The following is an 18391-nucleotide window of genomic DNA, read 5'->3' as shown; positions in this document are numbered from 1 at the left end:
GCCGCACAAATGGAAATGTAGCCTAAGGCCTCTTTTCCACGAACTGTTTCTAGGCAGTGAAATGCCTCTCAAACTCTCACAACTGCTCACTGCTGCCTGGTAACTGCTCACTGATGCCTGGCAACTGCTTGCTGAGCACACAGCTCAACAGTTCGTGGAAAAGAGGCCTTAGTGTGATTGGGCCCTAAATATTACCCAGTCCCTGGCGCTGAGAAGCTGAAGAATAGTCACCCCTTTGCAACTATAGGCCTGGCAGAGAAGTCCTCAAAGCTCAAATACCTGTTTCTAGGCCTAGCCAACTGCGTGTATATTTCCACTCCATAAAACAGACACGTCCAATAATTAACTAGATTTCCCTGTGTGGAAATCCTCAGAACAGGGACTGCTAATGAGGCTAGAGCACAGGTTTGAAAACTCCTGCACTAGTGCATGGGATTTGGCAAATCCATGGTTAAGAGCTGAGGTGTAGTAAGATGGGATTTAAGCATCGAGGGATAATGGTGAGGGTAGCACGGAGAGAAAACAAAGATGTATGCAGACACTGGGGATTTTGTTTTAATTATCTCTAAGGGAGATTTCTGGAAATAACTCCCCGTTCTACATTCCGTGTCTTTACCTCACGACATATAATCACAAGACAGGTTACTAGTGTTCTGCTCAGATGTGTTTCCCGTATCACAGCACACAGGCTGAAGAAGAGAAGGCCCACACGCTGCAGCAATCTTCATGTATGAAATATAGCTACCATTTTCAAGTAATCAGCATTCGAAAATCAGCTCCTTTTTTTCTATCTCTGGAACTGTGGCTGAGAGCAGCCTATCACATGGAGCAGGAGCTGCGGGCACAACTCTTCACCTACACTCACATGGCAGCACCAATATAAATTTATAGTCATTAGGTAAGATTATTTTTTTTAGACTGTCAGATTCTATTTTTTTGACAGTGTCAGATTCTCTTGAAAGGACAAATGTAATGAGAGTGATATGGAGGCTGCCATATTTATTTCCTTTTAAACAATACTAGTTGCCTGGCAGGCCTTCTAATCTATTTGGCTGCAGGAGTGTCTGCATCACACCAGAAACAAGCATGCAGCTAATCTTGTCAGAGCTGACAATAATGTCAGAAACACCTGATCTGCTGCATGCTTGTTCAGTGTACAGTATATGGCTAAAAGTATTAGAGGCAGATGATCAGTAGGATAACCAGGAAACTGGTATTGCTTAAAAGGAAATAAATATGGTAGCCTCCATATCCCTCTTGCTTCAGTGAAATGTGAAATGCCTGTAAAGTTATGGAGTTTAAATCATTGTCACTGGAAGTGACTTGAGTGATCATTCTGGGTGATAGTTTAGGAACAAGTGCTGTACATACACACTGCCCTGCATAGGGAAGAGCAGAGTGTTATGTTCTATGGAGAGATGAGGGGGATGAGCAAGTAGCATCAAATTGCAGGAAGACAACAGTAGTGGTTGGGCAATACTGGGGATATGTGTACACATTCTGGATTTGCAGCTGAAACAATTACGAATGAGGAAAATATGAAATGTGTATGAAGCTTGAGGCCCCTTTTGCACTAGCGCATTTTCATTGCGTTGTGTTACTTATTTTTATCGCAGGGTAATGCTAAAGCAATGAAAGTCTATGGGACATTTCATAACGGACGCAATGCACGGAAACCATTGCATGACGTGAAAGCAACATCGCATATGCAGGCAACATTTGCGGTGATGTGCATTGACTGAAGTCATGTAAGTCAATGAGCACGCACATATTTTAACATTTTTCACGTTTCACATTGCGGTGCACATGTGCGGAAGCGTATTTCTTCAATATACTTCCGTGCAATTCCTATTTCGGCCACAGGAAGTGAGTGCTAGAAAGTGTCACTTATAGTTTGGCTTGCAGTCAGAGGTGAGATTAGCGCGCATTGCCACAGTAATCTCCAAAGCCTATTTTAAGTTTTGTGGTGCGATGCGATTATCCGATCGCACCGCAACCAAAACGCAGGTTGCTGATGTGAAACCGGCCTGAGATGGCAGAAGCTTTGCGGGGATTAGATCAATCCCCATTTTCTATAACAAAGCACTCTTGTCATTAAGTCCTTGTAAAGAAGTGATAATTACAGGTTGCCGCCTCTCTGTTCTGCAGTTTTGAAAAATCTGATTGCTTCAAATCATCCTTAATGGCAGCTGCAGAACGCAAAAATGGCGATCGGCAGTAAGTGGTGAGTGAAAACAATAACTCCATCCTAAATGCAGATTCACTGAAGTAAACAGGTGTTTTCCACTTTAAAACTGGCAAATACTATTTGTCAATCTATAAAGAGGCAATCAACTGATCACTAATTTAGAAATACGGCAATTGTCACTTGTTACTGATAACTGTCAACAAGAGTGGTAATCGTTGGGAATAGTTGAACATTTATAAAAGCGTTCATCAGCTGCTAGAAATATGTTGATCAGCTGATCTCTAGAAAATGCCATGATGTCATGGATTCCGCAGAACTTTTCTTTTAACTTATCGCCACCCTAGAAATAAGCCCCAGTTAGGCTTTGCTTTCACTGAAGCTGATTTGCAGCATTTCCTCACACGCAGATTCGGAAGTGGAATTGCAGTCTATAGAAATCAATAGGCTATTTCCGATTCGTGTGCAGGGGGAGAAATAGTGCCTGCAGCTTTTTTTTAGACATTGCATCCAAAGTCCCATAGCCGTGCATTGGCACGGCAGAGGGATTTGAAAGATATTTTGTATCAGCACAGGTACCGCGTCTGTTTTGGAAACGGACACAGCACTCAAGTCGAAACACAGGGGTTAGGCCTGAACGATTTTAGGAAAAAATTGAATTGAGCGATTTCTGTCTGAAATCACGATTTCGATTTGATTCACAATATCCTTCAAATCAAGCTTTGTTTCTCTGTCCTCCTCCTCTCTTTGTGCACCCTCTGGGTCTCTCTGTGTCCCCTGTCCCCCAAGCTGCGGCAGTGCTGGACATACCCGTATTTTGCGCCGTATAAGACGCTCCGGAATATAAGACGCACCCAGGTTTAGAGGGCAAAAACCAGGAAAAAAAAAATACTAAACCTGGTGCGTCCATATTCCAGGAGCGTCTTGTACATATCCTTGTGTGTCCTCATGTGTGCTCCTGTGCCCCCCATATCCTCATGTGTCCTCCTGTGCCCCCATGTGTCCTCCTGTGCCCCCATGTGTCCTTCTGTACCTCCCATGTGTCCTCCTGTGTGTCCTAATGTGCCCCCCATGTGTCCTTCTGTGCCCCCATGTGTCCTGTGTCCTCATGTACCCCCCCACGTGTCCTTCTGTGCCCCCCACGTGTCCTTCTGTGCCCCCCATGTGTCCTCCTGTGCCTCCCATGTGTCCTTCTGTACCTCCCATGTGTCCTCCTGTGTGTCCTAATGTGCCCCCCATGTGTCCTTCTGTGCCCCCATGTGTCCTGTGTCCTCATGTACCCCCCCACGTGTCCTTCTGTGCCCCCCACGTGTCCTTCTGTGCCCCCCATGTGTCCTCCTGTGCCTCCCATGTGTCCTTCTGTACCTCCCATGTGTCCTCCTGTGTGTCCTAATGTGCCCCCCATGTGTCCTTATGTGCCCCCCATGTGTCCTGTGTCCTCATGTGCCCCCCCACGTGTCCTTCTGTGCCCCCCACGTGTCCTCCTGTGCCCCTATATGTCCTCCAGTGCCCCCCATACGTCCTCCAGTGCCCCCCATACGTCCTCCAGTGCCCCCCTATACGTCCTCCAGTGCCCCCCATATGTCCTCCAGTGCCCCCCATATGTCCTCTACCCCCCCCCCCCCAGCCTTCCTCCCTCCCACCTGCGTCTCCTGGCCCCCCCGGATGGAGTGTCAGTAGCGGCGGCAACTTACCTTTGGCAGGCTCCTGCGCTGATCCTATATCATCGCGCTGCCCCCCCGCTAGCCTCCTCTGCCTCCCCCCTCTGTATCTGGCCCCCCCGGGTGAATGAATAAGTATCGGCAGCTTACCTCCGCAGTGCGCCCGTGATGACTGCAGACGTTTGGCTTCCAGGCACTTCTCGCTCTAGTGGCCGGCTTGAACTGATGACGCGCAGTTCAAAGCCGGACACTAGAGCGAGAAGTGCCTGGAAGACGGACGTCTGCAGTCATCGCGGGCGCACTGCGGAGGTAAGCTGCCGATACTTATTCATTCACCCGGGGGGGCCAGATACAGAGGGGGGAGGCAGAGGAGGCTAGCGGGGGGGCAGCGCGATGATATAGGATCAGCACAGGAGCCTGCCAAAGGTAAGTTGCCGCTGCTATTAACACTCCATCCGGGGGGGCCAGGAGACTCGGGCAGGCATGGGGATAGCAGGCAGGGAATCCCCAACATGGCGGCGGGTCGGCGGTTCGGAACGGCGGGCGTTATTAAGTTGGGGATTCCCTGCCTTTGCCGTATAAGACGCAGGGACTTTTTCTCCCAATTTTTGGGGGAGAAAAAGTGCGCCTTATACGGCGAAAAATACGGTACCTTCCAGCACGAGTCCAGCGATGCCCGTCTATCTACTTCGCCTCCTGCATGCTCTAATGCATGGCATACTTCCTGTATGTCATGTGACGGCAGAGTCAAGAGACGGCGAGAGAGGACAGAAAGCGTTCGAATTCTGTCAGAAGGTATTTCCAACACTACCGATGCTGCGGGCCGCACGTGGCAGGACTTGGAGGAAGTTTGAAACCGCTTCTTCAAACTTCCCCATGTGGAAATAGTCATTGCAGAAATTGCCACTTTGACGATTCAGAAATTGTGAGCTTGGTGATCACAATTTTGATTTAAATTCGATTTATCTTTCAGGCCTAATAGGGGTTGATTCACAAAACCATACTAACTCATAGCACGGCCGCGCTAGCGTTTAACACGCTTAACGGTTTTCGCACACAAATGCGAATTTATGCTGCGTTTCCATGCGAAAATTTGCATTTGCGCGTGACTAAATTGTGTTAGCGCGGCATAAATTCGCATTTTCGTGTGAAAACCGTTAAGCGTGTTAACGCGCGCAAAACGCTAGCATGGCCGTGCTATGAGTTAGCACAGTTTAGTGAATCAACCCCTAAGCCTTAAGGTGGCCACACACAATTAAAAGATCCACCATTTCACCAATTCGATCATTTCGATCAGTTGTACCTAAAAATCGAGAGCTTTTCTTTGTTTTTCGATCGATAAATCCAATTGAATTTCCCGTTTGTTTTTTCATTTTTTAGAGATTGGACATGTTGGACATTTCAGACTAACTTAATCTAGAATTGTATGGTGTGTGATGGATTCTTACTAGATGTACAGTTTCAATCAATGTTTCTGAGCTTTCAATTATTTTATTCATTATTGGGGAAAAAAATTAACATTTGTGTGTGGTACATTGATTAGATTTTTGAATTGTTACAATCAATCAGAAAAATTGATTGCTATTCTTGAATTGAACAGATATTCAAATAATTGTATGGTGTGTGGCCACCTTTATGCTGTAGAAAAGAACTTACTGTTGTGTTTTGTCTTTTTAAAGTGAACCTTAAAGGGAAGGGCCAGGCAAAAAAAAAAAAAAAAAGAGTTTCACTTACCTGGGGCTTCTACCAGCCCCATGCAGCCATCCTGTGCACTCATAGTCACTCATTGCTGCTCCAGTCCCCCGCTGGCAGCTAGTTTCGTTTTTGCCGACCTCGGAGGTCGGGGGCCGCATTGCGTACATTTTTACGCATTCCCGCTAGTGCAGGAACATTAACACATTTTTACACGTTAGTAGTACAACGGGAGTCCCAATCCACCCCTTAGCGCTGCTTGGCGGTGATTAGCCAGGCTGCGCAAAATGTCTAGGGAAGGGGCGGCGCGGTAGGTAGCGGTGAATCGGCGCGGAGCGGCAGCAATCGTGTAGTTCACGCAGCTAGCAAATTGCTAGCTGCGTGTAACAAAAAAAATTGTGCAAATCGGCCCACCGGGGCCTGAGAAATCCTCTGCGGCGGCTTAGCCCGAGCTCAGCTCGGGCTTACCGCCAGGGAGGTTAACTGAAAAAAAGAGTTTCATTTACCTGGGGCTTTGACCAGCCCCTCCGCAGCTGTCCTGTGCCCGCAGCGTGCTGAACTGATCCTCCGGTCCCCCGCCGCAGTTGTTTCGTTTCTGCCAACTAATCGGTCGGCGTTCCACTGCGCCTGCTTTTCATTTTTTTAGTTATGGTTCACTTTAAACACATATCTGCAAAACTTTTAATAGCACCACAGAGTGTTTTTAGTATAAATGTTTTCCTTGAGGCTAGGTTCGCAATAGGACATTGCGTTGTAAAGTTGCAACGCAACAAAAAAGTGCTTGACGCACATTAACGCTTCATTACCATCACATTAAGTAGGTACAGTAAAGCATACAGGCAATGAAAAGTATGCTTTCCTGTACCCGGTAACATGTGCGTGTACAAGTAATGCACTACTGCAGTGCGTTACCATAATGATACACGTTACAATGCAACACTAAAGTCACACTGTGTACGTCGCATACACTTTTCATTGAAGAGCAGTGAGCTGGGTTATAAAATCATAACGCAGCTCTGCAACGTTCTTCTGTGAACCTAGCCTGATTATGTGGTTGCTAATAGCACCATAAGGCTGATTTATTACAATTGCAGTGAGCAGCAATCCGCTACGATGTATAGCAATTTGTAGTCTCACCATTATTAAATGATGCCGACGAGTGTGCCCACAGGTAGACCTGTAATGTCTCGTCACACATGTATTAACTGTTTGGCCGCTGTTGCTATAGGCTGATATTCCCAGGCAATGGCGTCACTGACTGAAAGTCAATAGCCCTATGCTTTGTAAAGGACTGTGAAAGAATTTCAAGCTTATGTAAATGTCATAATTATATCTACTTACCAGTCCTATTTTTTTTCAATGTTAAAAAAGCACAGCCCCCACCCCTGTAGAGATGCAGGCATGACAGGAGGACAGCAAACCCTAAATTTCTCTCTCCACACCCCAAAGCACCTTTGTTCTAATGTTGGGAGCCCTCAGCCCCGATGAGGAGGTGATGCCATCTTCTGACACCTACTAAACAGCCACTCCCACCCAGGTGAATAAGTGAAGGGGTCTGTTGAAGACCCCTCATGTATTCACACAAAAAGGCTTACTGAAAAGAAACTGTTTAAGGCCTGGAACCCACTGAAATCCGCAAAAGCAAAATGCAACCGCTAGCGTTTTGTCTGAGCGGTTTGCAAGCGGATTCATGCGCGTTTTCGGTCGCGTTTTGCAACAGTGTATTTTTTTGCTCAGCGGTTGTGTAGCGTTTTGCGTTTCGCGTTTTTATCCTGATTGGTCCTGTGAATTATTTTTAATTTTGTTACAGTGTGCTGAACCGCAAAACGCTAGCAAAACCGCTCAGTTTAGGTTTTGCTGAGCGTTTCTGCTAGCGTTTCAATACATTACATTGAAGCGCTAACGCTCCCAAAATGCTGCAGGTCCTGCGTTTGCGTTTCTGGGAAACGCAAACGCTCCTGTGGAAGTTGCCCCATCCATTAACATCAGCTGAGCGTTTTGGCAAAGTGCTAGCGTATCGCAGCGCTGCCAAAATGCTCAAAAAACGCTCTTGTGGGTTCCAGCCCTAAAAGAAATGTCAGGCAAATGGAGGGTAATCAAGCTCTACTTACTCAGGGCTTCCTCCAGCCCCTTGCAGCTGACATGATTCACTCCACAGCTCTACTCTCAGCCGCCGGCCCGGGGACCCCGCTGGTGCAGAGGCCGACCTCGCGAGGTCGTCCTCTACTGCGGCCTGCCCGATCACCACTGTCAATCAAGTTCACATTGTCCGGATTGTACTGCGCAGGTGGCTGAAAGCGGAGCTGCGGCGTGGGATGTCGGCTGCAAGGGGCTGGAGGAAGTCTCGGGTAAGTAGAGCTTGATATCCCTTCATTTGCCTGACATTCCATTTAAATCTAGCATCACCCACATTCTAAATATTTTCATATGCTTCCTCTGTGTTGTGATCTATCGTCTTGACGGAGGAGCCATCGCCCATTCAGTCTGTTTTTGCTGCAAAAACCGGAAGAACGATGTCCACATGTTTGCATTTCCTCCTGAGGATCCCCAAAGGTCCAGACCAATTTACTGGTAATGAGAAAAAAAACATACAAATTTCCTCTGACCCAGAAAGAGTCAGCCAAAGCATGTCATATTAACTGGCAGCTGGTTAAGTAACTACAGCAAAGTAAGCTAAATACTCACCGCGCGACGGGTCCAGCGACATCCCCTTGATGACGGTGGTTAAGTGACGACTCTTCCTGCTGACGACATCATGTGCCATTACACGACAGGCAGGAACGGGAAGTAAGCGAGTCATCGAGGATCTTAAAGAGCTGATCCGCCGTGACCGTCGCATAACGACGCGCGATTTTCGCAGGGGGACAGCATCGTTTAACATGCTTTTGTTAAAAGATGTTGCCCAATGTCAGGTAAAAATCACTGCTAATATCGCGCTGTGGGTATGGGACTTTCGTTTATTTCAAAGAGGATCCTTAGTGGTTTAATTGGTCCGTTTTCTGTTAACTTTAACCCTTTTGTGAAGAAGTGGTTTTATGCAGTTACATGCTGTACGCTGCCATCCTTCAGCTCCCCATGCATGTCACATGATCGTGAGCTGGGTAAGCAGGAGGTAGAGCAGACCTGCTGCGGCTATTACACTGCACTGAGGCAGGCTTTACACTTAGGCCCGGTTCACATTAGCGGTTGCTATCCGGAATCGACGTGCCGGAGCCAGACCGCATGCGGACCGGACGAAACGGACGCACGGCATAGCAATGAAAGTCTATGCGACCGTTCACATGCGTCCGTTTCTTCCGGACCGGAGCCGGACCGTTCCAACATGCGCTATTTTTTGGTCCGGCTCCTCCGGCTGACGTATCCGGACCGGAGCCGGACTGTTGCATCCGGCCAATAGAAACCAATGAGAACCGGAGAGCGCACAACACACTGGCTATAAAAACCGGACGTTCTACCCCACTTCCTATGCTTTCTCTATGGCATGGTGGCCATTTTGGATGGGGACCACATGGGCCCAGCGTTCACAGAGTGGAGCAGCAGTGACTTCATACTGGAGCTCTTTGGCAGCAACATGTTGCATGATGGATCTGATAACGAGGGGGTGAGGCCCTACACAGCAGAAGACCTCATCCTACAGGTGCAGCAGGTACCAGCCCTGTGGGACAAGGGGGATGCGGACCACAGCAACATCAAAAAATGCAGAGGCCTGTGGAAAAAAATTGCCAAGCTGTATGTGGAGGACTTTGAGCACTTGAGCAAGAAACAGCAAGCCACAGAGGGTATGTTGACTAGAAGTTTTTGGGGGGGCTTGTGGTTAGCTTGTGATGTATTCCACTTTTGCTATGGATTTGTGTCACCCACGTGTTGCCCATCCACCCGTGGCCCACCCACCTGTTCCCCACCCACCTGTACCCCACCTGTGATGTATCCCACCCACCTGTACCCCACCTGTGATGTATCCCACCCACCTGTACCCCACCTGTGATGTATCCCACCCACCTGTGATGTATCCCACCCACCTGTGATGTATCCCACCCACCTGTACCCCACCTGTGATGTATCCCCCCCACCTGTGATGTATCCCACCCACCTGTACCCCACCTGTGATGTATCCCACCCACCTGTGATGTATCCCACCCACCTGTGATGTATCCCACCCACCTGTGATGTATCCCACCCACCTGTACCCCACCTGTGATGTATCCCCCCCACCTGTGATGTATCCCACCCACCTGTACCCCACCTGTGATGTATCCCACCCACCTGTGATGTATCCAACCCACCTGTGATGTATCCCACCCACCTGTGATGTATCCCACCCACCTGTGATGTATCCCACCCACCTGTGATGTATCCCACCCACCTGTACCCCACCTGTGATGTATCCCACCCACCTGTGATGTATCCCACCCACCTGTACCCCACCTGTGATGTATCCCACCCACCTGTGATGTATCCCACCCACCTGTACCCCACCTGTGATGTATCCCACCCACCTGTGATGTATCCCACCCACCTGTACCCCACCTGTGATGTATCCCACCCACCTGTGATGTATCCCACCCACCTGTACCCCACCTGTGATGTATCCCACCCACCTGTGATGTATCCCACCCACCTGTACCCCACCTGTGATGTATCCCACCCACCTGTACCCCACCTGTGATGTATCCCACCCACCTGCGATGTACCCCACCTGTGATGTATCCCACCCACCTGCGATGTACCCCACCTGTGCACATAAAACATACACAATGACCAATTATTAAACATCGATTGTAAAAAATTAACACATTTAATCACTTAAAAACTTGAAACTACAAAATAAACACATTTCAAAAAAACATATTAAAAACCAAACATTCACCCTCGTCCTGGTGGTGTGTTAAAATAAAGTCTCAGTCGGTCCCTGTTCCGCAGTGACACTACCCTTGGCCTGGTTGCATACCTCCGCAGGGGCATTAGTGGAAGCACATTCGGGGGTTCCGGAGTCTCTCTTTCCTCCTGCCGCACAAAGTTGTGGAGGATGCATGCTGCCTTCACCACGACAACTGCGTTTGCCGGTTTCAGCAGCATGGGCGTGTGGAACACCCTCCACTTTGACACCAGGATCCCAAATGTGCACTCCACCATTCTCCTTGCACGGCTCAACCGAGCATTGAAGTGTAGCTGGCTGGCATCAAGTCCCCTGTCTGGGTACGGACGCATTACATGGTCGGACAGGGCGAAGGCCTCGTCCCCCACAAACACATAGGGGTAGGCCGGTGCCCTTGTCCCAGGCCAGGGTCTGTCACGGGGGAGACGCAGTCTGCCTTCCTCCATCAGCCGGCAAAGGGTCGTACGCTGGAAAATTCCAGAATCATTGGAACTACCGTACGACCCCACGTCCACGTACACAAACTTGTAGTCCGCATCTGCCACTGCCATCAGAACAATGCTAAAGTATTTTTTATAGTTGAAATAATGGCTGCCACTCCCAACGGGTTTCTGAATCCGGATGTGTTTCCCATCCAGTGCGCCAACACAATTAGGAAACTTGCACTCGGTCCAGAAGCCCTGGGCGATCTCCTCCCATTTCTTGGTGTCTGGCACTGGCATGTATCTGGCCCTCAGTCGCGCCCAAAGGATCCTCGATGTCCTCAAGACGATGCCTGCCACCGTGCTCTTCCCAATACGAAATGTCACATGTAGCGATGTATATGTTTGTCCAGTTGCCATGTACCTACAAGAGAAATAATCAAAATCAATTTTTCATGTCGTTACAGGAGAAAGGTTCAAGACAAGGTGGCGCAATATATGTGATGCATACGTAAAATTTCTACGGAAGAAAAAACTTGCCGAACGAAGTGGCAGTGGCGGGGGAAAGCGACAAAAAGACTACCAATTTGCCAAGCAATTATCTTTCATAAATGCAAGCTTGGAACCTAGACTGTAAGTACCACTACTGTGGGCAGGAACTGAGAACTGATTTTAGCAGACAACTACCATGACTTCGGCCATGTATTGAACTGGCCTCAATTCCCATGGCTTTAGCGAACTTTTCTCAAAAGCTTTATCAAACGTTTGGTAGAAACGGTTGATAAAGTGTTTGATTAGTGTTTGCTAGCTCTGTGAATTGACGCCACATGCTGTTTGGCACACCAATAAATATTGTTTTTATCTACAGGACTGAAGACAATTTGGAGCAAGAGGAACCGACCCAGGAGGCACGCTTCAGCAGTGAGGAGAGCGTGTTGGATGATGAGGTCGCCGATGTCACATATTGCCCCGAGGAGAGGAGAAGGAGGAGGGAGTCCTTCGCTATCCAAGCTCTCTGCTCTGAGGATGACTTGGGAGAAGAGAGCTTGGATGTTGAGGTTGCAGGACCGAGTGTGGCAGAAGCTGCACCTCCACAATCGACCGGTATGGAAGCTCCAGGGGACCAAGAACAAAGAGAGCACAGAGAGACTGCAGCACAACAAGCGCACAGGACAACCCCGACGCAGGCCAGAGGACGGGAAGATGCTGCCACCCCACCAGTGAGGACCACCCCACCAGTGAGGCGTCGAGGTACCCTCCCCCCAACAAGGAGAGAGACAGAGTCCGAGATGTCCGGGGCTGTCTCCGGACTTCTCGGTATTCTGCAGAGCCATCAAACTCTCATAACCCGGCAGTTGCAAGATGAGGACAGGGGCCATATCATGGAGCAGTACAAGTCCCACATCACTTCACTGCAATGTGAGCTCGAAGCTGTACATGGGCACTACAGGGACGAGCTTAAAATGATGCATGAGATGCACAGAGGAGAAATCGACCAACTGCGTGCGCAGCATCATCAGTCGGTGGGCCAGCTGCAGAACATGATGCAGCAAATGCATCAACAAAGCAAGGAACTGCTGAAATTGCAGGCACACCCGTGTTTTCACACTGTGATGTCTCTACTACCATATTTGGAAAAGGTGCCTTCCCAAAACATGATGGCGTGCCATTCCACTTTGCTGGACGCGATCAAACAACACATGGACACGCCATTGTTGCAACCACCAATTTTTAGACCCCCACAACCTACAGCGGTGCCCCCCTGGCAATCTTCATCACAGATGTACACCGGCTACAGAGGCAGTCAATATGGGCCACCGCTGTCAGGGTCCAGCTCATCCACGACCAGCACCCAAGAGAGTCCAGATTTCCAGGCAGCAACTTCCACCTTTTCTAGTAGTGGTGCCGATCCAATTTGAAAAAAACAGTCATATTGTTCCTGGACATGCTCCTCTGAATACCTCCGATCCTCGGAGGAAGGATACCATCCCAGGGCTTTTCAGCCCAACCTTTTCCCTGCCCCGTCTCCTTCAACCAAGGTTCAGAGGTGTTCAGATGACCATGTCAGGGAACTTTTGTTTTTGCTGGACTTGAACTTTAGGGCCTAGTGTCCCCGAAAGACACTACCTGGGTCACAACCTTGTGCCTGTTGCACTGCACCTGTAGTCCTGCACCTCTGCCATCGGTTCCTCTTGCTCCTCACTTTGTTCTTGTTCCTAACCACTTGCACAAGACCCCTGGAACCATGGGTGAAGGACACCTTGACTGGTCGGTGAGAGGGCTAGCCTTTTCACTGACCTGTGCCCTTCATCCATGGCTCAGAGGGTCCTGTGCCAGTGGTTAGGTTTTTGAAAGCACTTCAATTTTAGGGCCTGGTGTCCCCGAAAGACACTACCTGGGTCACAACCTTGTGCCTGTTGCACTGCACCTGTAGTCCTGCACCTCTGCCATCGGTTCCTCTTGCTCCTCACTTTGTTCTTGTTCCTAACCACTTGCACAAGACCCTTGGAACCATGGGTGAAGGACACCTTGACTGGTCGGTGAGAGGGCTAGCCTTTTCACTGACCTGTGCCCTTCATCCATGGCTCAGAGGGTCCTGTGCCAGTGGTTAGGTTTTTGAAAGCACTTCAATTTTAGGGTCTGGTGTCCCCGAAAGACACTACCTGGGTCACAACCTTGTGCCTGTTGCACTGCACCTGTAGTCCTGCACCTCTGCCATCGGTTCCTCTTGCTCCTCACTTTGTTCTTGTTCCTAACCACTTGCACAAGACCCTTGGAACCATGGGTGAAGGACACCTTGACTGGTCGGTGAGAGGGCTAGCCTTTTCACTGACCTGTGCCCTTCATCCATGGCTCAGAGGGTCCTGTGCCAGTGGTTAGGTTTTTGAAAGCACTTCAATTTTAGGGCCTGGTGTCCCCGAAAGACACTACCTGGGTCACAACCTTGTGCCTGTTGCACTGCACCTGTAGTCCTGCACCTCTGCCATCGGTTCCTCTTGCTCCTCACTTTGTTCTTGTTCCTAACCACTTGCACAAGACCCTTGGAACCATGGGTGAAGGACACCTTGACTGGTCGGTGAGAGGGCTAGCCTTTTCACTGACCTGTGCCCTTCATCCATGGCTCAGAGGGTCCTGTGCCAGTGGTTAGGTTTTAGAAGCACTTTAATTTTAGGGACTGGTGTCCCCGAAAGACACTTGGGCAGCTATGCCCTGCAACTCTTCCCGCACAAAGTTGGTGTTCCTCAACACTGACCGGGCTATACCATAGATATGTTATTTAAGTTTTGTCTTCCATGTTGGAAGAATGTTTCCATGTTGGAAAGTTGTTGTTTTTTCAATAAAAAAAATTTGTTTTTACATACCTCAGTGTGATGAGTAGTTGTTCTTGTGGTGTGACTGCTCTCCTGAACGTGGTATCCTTCTTCCTTAGGTCATCCTTCACCATCTCCAAAAGGGTATCAAACCTGTCAGGAGATGGAAAGGAAGAAGCTGTAAAGTATGTTGTGGGACAAGGTGTTGGGTGGAGGATGGGGGAGGTGTGTTTACAGAGGTTTGGGAGTGTTGTGGAGGGTGGGGGTGTAGTGTATAGCTAGGTATACAGGGGTGTGGGGGTCAGGGTGGTGTGTTTAGCTAGGTATACAGGGATGAGGTGTTGTGGGGGTGAGGGTGGGGTGTTTAGGGATGGTGGGGGTTGGTGTATTTAGGCCTATACTTACAAGGGAATAGACATCCGAGTGTAGCTGTAGAACTTCTGTGGGTGTCGTCTGAGGTCCCGGTAGAGGGCCTGGAACTCTCCCTTCCTCTGCCTCCTGGCTAGTAGAGGGTGCACCCACCATCTCCTGCGAGGAGCACGCCTTCTCCCCACATAGTAGTAGGTAAACAACAGGAAGGAGAGAATTCCCAGGTAATAAGAGTAAAAAATGACTGGATCCATGGTCCCAACTGCTGTCTCTGTATCCAAGGATGGTCTCCACACGTCCAGCTGTCTCCAACAATGACCCCAGAGCTTCTGCTGACCTCCCAGAACCCCAGGTATTTATACAGGTTGTTATCTCTTTAAGAATCCGGATCCGGACCGCAACCGTGTTCATACCGCACGGAAAACGGATGCAAACGGACCGGATCCGGACCGATCAGGTCCGATCCGGCTCCGGTGCGGTCCGGACATCCGGTGCGGTTTTTAGTAAACCGCAAGTGTGAACGGGGCCTTATTGTGAATGAAATGTTGTTTGCATGCAGTTTTTGAATTAAAAGTTGTGTTCATATGTGAGTTTTGTGTCCTCTCGGAGTTCAGAGGAGATGTGTTTCAAAGACTTCTGTGAGGATTGCATCTGCCCTTCAGAAAAAACGTGCAGGTCAGATTTTTACATTGTGTTTACTGGAACAGATTAAACAGTTCCGCTCCACACTGACAGTGCATACAGATGTTATTAATAACAAAGGAAGCGTTGACCATCAGCTTTTGCGATCCATTGTAGTTTGAACCATCCATTTTATGTGGAGACTTTCCTACATTATTTTCCAAAGAGGACCTATGCGAAGAGACTCTGAAAATCTCCTGTTGGTGTGGCCTTTATAGTAGGAAAAGGCACACTTACATGTTGTAAGGCTGTAGACACACACTTTTATGACCATCGGTGCTTTCTGAGCGTTGTTTAAAAAAAGCTACCATTGACTTGCATTAAAATCATGGTAAAATCGCAGTAAAATTGCCACGATCGCGATTTTTCAATTGCAATTTTACCTTCATTTTAATGTCAATGGGAGCGTTTAAAAAAAAAAATGCTCAGAAAGCACTGATGGTTAGAAAAGTGCTCAGAATAGGCTCAGAGTGTGTCTACAGCAATGGTTCTCAACCTTTTTACGCTGCAGGAACCCTTCAAATAACTTTTGGATCTCAAGGAACCCCTGCAAACTATTTTTTGATCTCGCTGAACCCCTGCATTTATTTTGCAGGAGACAAAGGCCTCGATTCATCATTGTCTTTGAGATAACTTTTTCCAGTTTGTTAAATTACCGAATTCGAAGTTTATGGATTTCTAGTTGTATTCATCAAGGTTTTTTCGCATTCGGTGTGAATTCGATAACAATTCGGGTAACCATTCGGTAACGTGTCGATTTCTATTTTACAGCCGTAATTTAACACAAGGCCACAAGATTCCCATGGAATTGTGGGTAAAAGGCAGTCCTTTGAACACTACGTAGCAACATTCTGAATAGGGCTTAACTCCTGGACCAGAATTCTGGAAGTGGCTTGGGACAATCCCACAATTTCGCCAGCTGCGGCTTGATAGGAGCCTTTTCTAAAAAAAATATAGTGCAGCTAGCAATTTAGTAAACCCTGGCACTGCCTGTGTTCTCTTACAGGATGATTCAAGAGAAAAATGCCGATGTCCTGTTATAGCAAATAAATCTATTCTCTTGCAAATCTCAGCTGATACGTAACCACTTCAAATGGCTCCATCTTCTCTGTCAGCAATGATCTGACAGGAATAACGACAGAGCAGTGAAGGAGATAATTAATCCTAAATGTAACGCTAAACCACGCCCACTTTCATTTTCATGAATTGTACTTTCTTCCGTTTTATCGCATTATTACTGAATGATTACCGAATGCTCGCTAACAGCTGTAGATACATTTGATGAATCCTGAAATCAACTTAACAAATTCGGTATTTTACCAAACTGTAGTTAACCAATTCGATAAGTCTTGATGAATCGAGGCCAAGGTCTTTCAAAGTAGGTGAGGCTGTTTATTTAATTACCCCCTATTACACTGCTACTCATTATACGGTCTCCTTATCCTAATGCTTTTTATTAATGTGCTCATTCTTATTCTGACCCCCAATTTAGTGCTTCCTTTTACAGTACTGGAAGAACGGGAACCCAAGAGAACCCTGGTTAAGAAAGCCTGGCCTACAGCTGATTTCAGCAATTAGTATCAGTAGGCACTGTTTTTTTAAAATCATTATTTAGTATTATAGTGTCAAGGCCAATTTAAAGCCAATGGGTACCGTTTCAAAAAAGAAAAAGTCAGATACTCACCTAAGGAGAGGGAAGGCTCGGTCCTAATAAGCCTTCCCTCTCCTCTCCCGATGCCCTCGGTGCTGCGCTGGCTCCCCCGTTCGCGTCCGCCGCCACAGGGGCTTCCGAAGACGGGCCGCTCCATACTACGTACGCGCGAGCGCGTCATAGAGGGCGCTCGCGCATGCGTAGTATGGAGCGGCCCCGTCCTCGGGAGCCCGAGTGCTCCCGAAGGCTTCCGAAAGCTCCCTTCGGCATGCGGAAGTGGCAGTATTTGACCGAACTGGTCGAATACTGCCACGGGGGATCCTGCGCGGGACCGGGAGAGGAGAGGGAAGGCTCATTAGGACCGAGCCTTCCCTCTCCTTAGGTGAGTATCTGACTTTTTCTTTTTGGAAACGGTAAACATTCACTTTAAGGGGGAAGTTAATGAACTAGTCTGTATGGTTTTGGGATGTGGGAGAAAACCAGAGTGCCCGGAGGGAACCCACAACACAGGGACACGAGGAGAACATGCAAACTCTTTGCAGATAGTGCCCTGGCTGGGATTCAAACCAGGACCCAGCGCTGAAGGCGACATGCTGCCCCGTTCTGACAACAAAAATGCTGAATGCATATGTGTGTAACGCAGTGCTGTCCCATTCAATATAACTGAGGTGTATAAATGCAGGTGCCGTATGTTTCTGTACGTCACACTGACTGAATTGCACAGCAATGCGTGAGTGTGCCTGGGCCTTTACTGTTTTTTGAATAAGAGACCAAAAATAGGAATGAAGATCTGGTAATTGGCATAACTGCCCAGACCGGTTGCACGCTCACTACTACTACACAAAGAAACACAATTTAAACAAATAATCAAGTAAAGTAGAAATATTTCCTAAGGATATTTCATACATACCAAGTAATATTTCATGTGCCTGAAATGAATTCCACAGATGCAGCACCAAACAATTCAGCCTGGAAACAAAAAAATACCAATGTCAATTCATATTATCTGACGATTCTTACTGATTAGTAATTCAACAGAGGAGAGAATGAGTGAAAATCTTCACAGGGGCTGTAAGGCATAATTACCAGGAGTGACTGGGTGCTTTGCTTTCCCAGCGACTTTCCTGTCAACAACATCCTGCTGGCTGCAGGGAAAATGAAGGCCTTAGCATTAGCAATCTATGCAGCCAGTATACATGGGCAATTTATGACAGCACTTGGTGTCATGGACACTGGTTAGTATAAAGCAAGATCTCAGGAGCAACCAGTGCCTGTCAGAAGTGATGGACGAACATTATGAAAGAAAGTTCCCCAAATTTCACTGCAAAAATGTGTGAATCTAACATCTGCAGTGAGCCCCATTGACTTCAACCTCCCTGGCATTATGTTTATGGGATCCAACTCGGGTTCTCTTTAAAAAAGGGGTAAAAAGTATCCAAAAACCAGGACAGTGGCATGACAGAAGGGAATCGATTGCAAAATATTTGCCCAAAAATGTATTTTATGCAAACACATTTTTAATGTTTTATTTTAAAAGAAATGT

At 47.9% G+C, this 18391-nt stretch overlaps 1 long non-coding RNA gene across 1 annotated transcript in view; it reads right to left on the bottom strand.

Moving 5' to 3' along the window:
- The window catches only part of LOC137544524 (uncharacterized), a 266952-nt gene that overhangs the window by 54865 nt on the left and 193696 nt on the right, over positions 1-18391 (bottom strand). Inside the window, exon 2 of the long non-coding RNA XR_011025895.1 lies at positions 17759-17817. This is a non-coding gene — a long non-coding RNA (uncharacterized lncRNA). The remainder of the gene's footprint in view (positions 1-17758; positions 17818-18391) is intronic.

Source organism: Hyperolius riggenbachi, chromosome 2 (genome assembly GCF_040937935.1).
Source record: "Hyperolius riggenbachi isolate aHypRig1 chromosome 2, aHypRig1.pri, whole genome shotgun sequence".
Classification (NCBI taxonomy): domain Eukaryota; kingdom Metazoa; phylum Chordata; class Amphibia; order Anura; family Hyperoliidae; genus Hyperolius; species Hyperolius riggenbachi.
The sequence above is the reverse complement of the archived record's forward strand: the minus strand, read 5'-3'. Positions and strand labels throughout refer to the sequence as shown.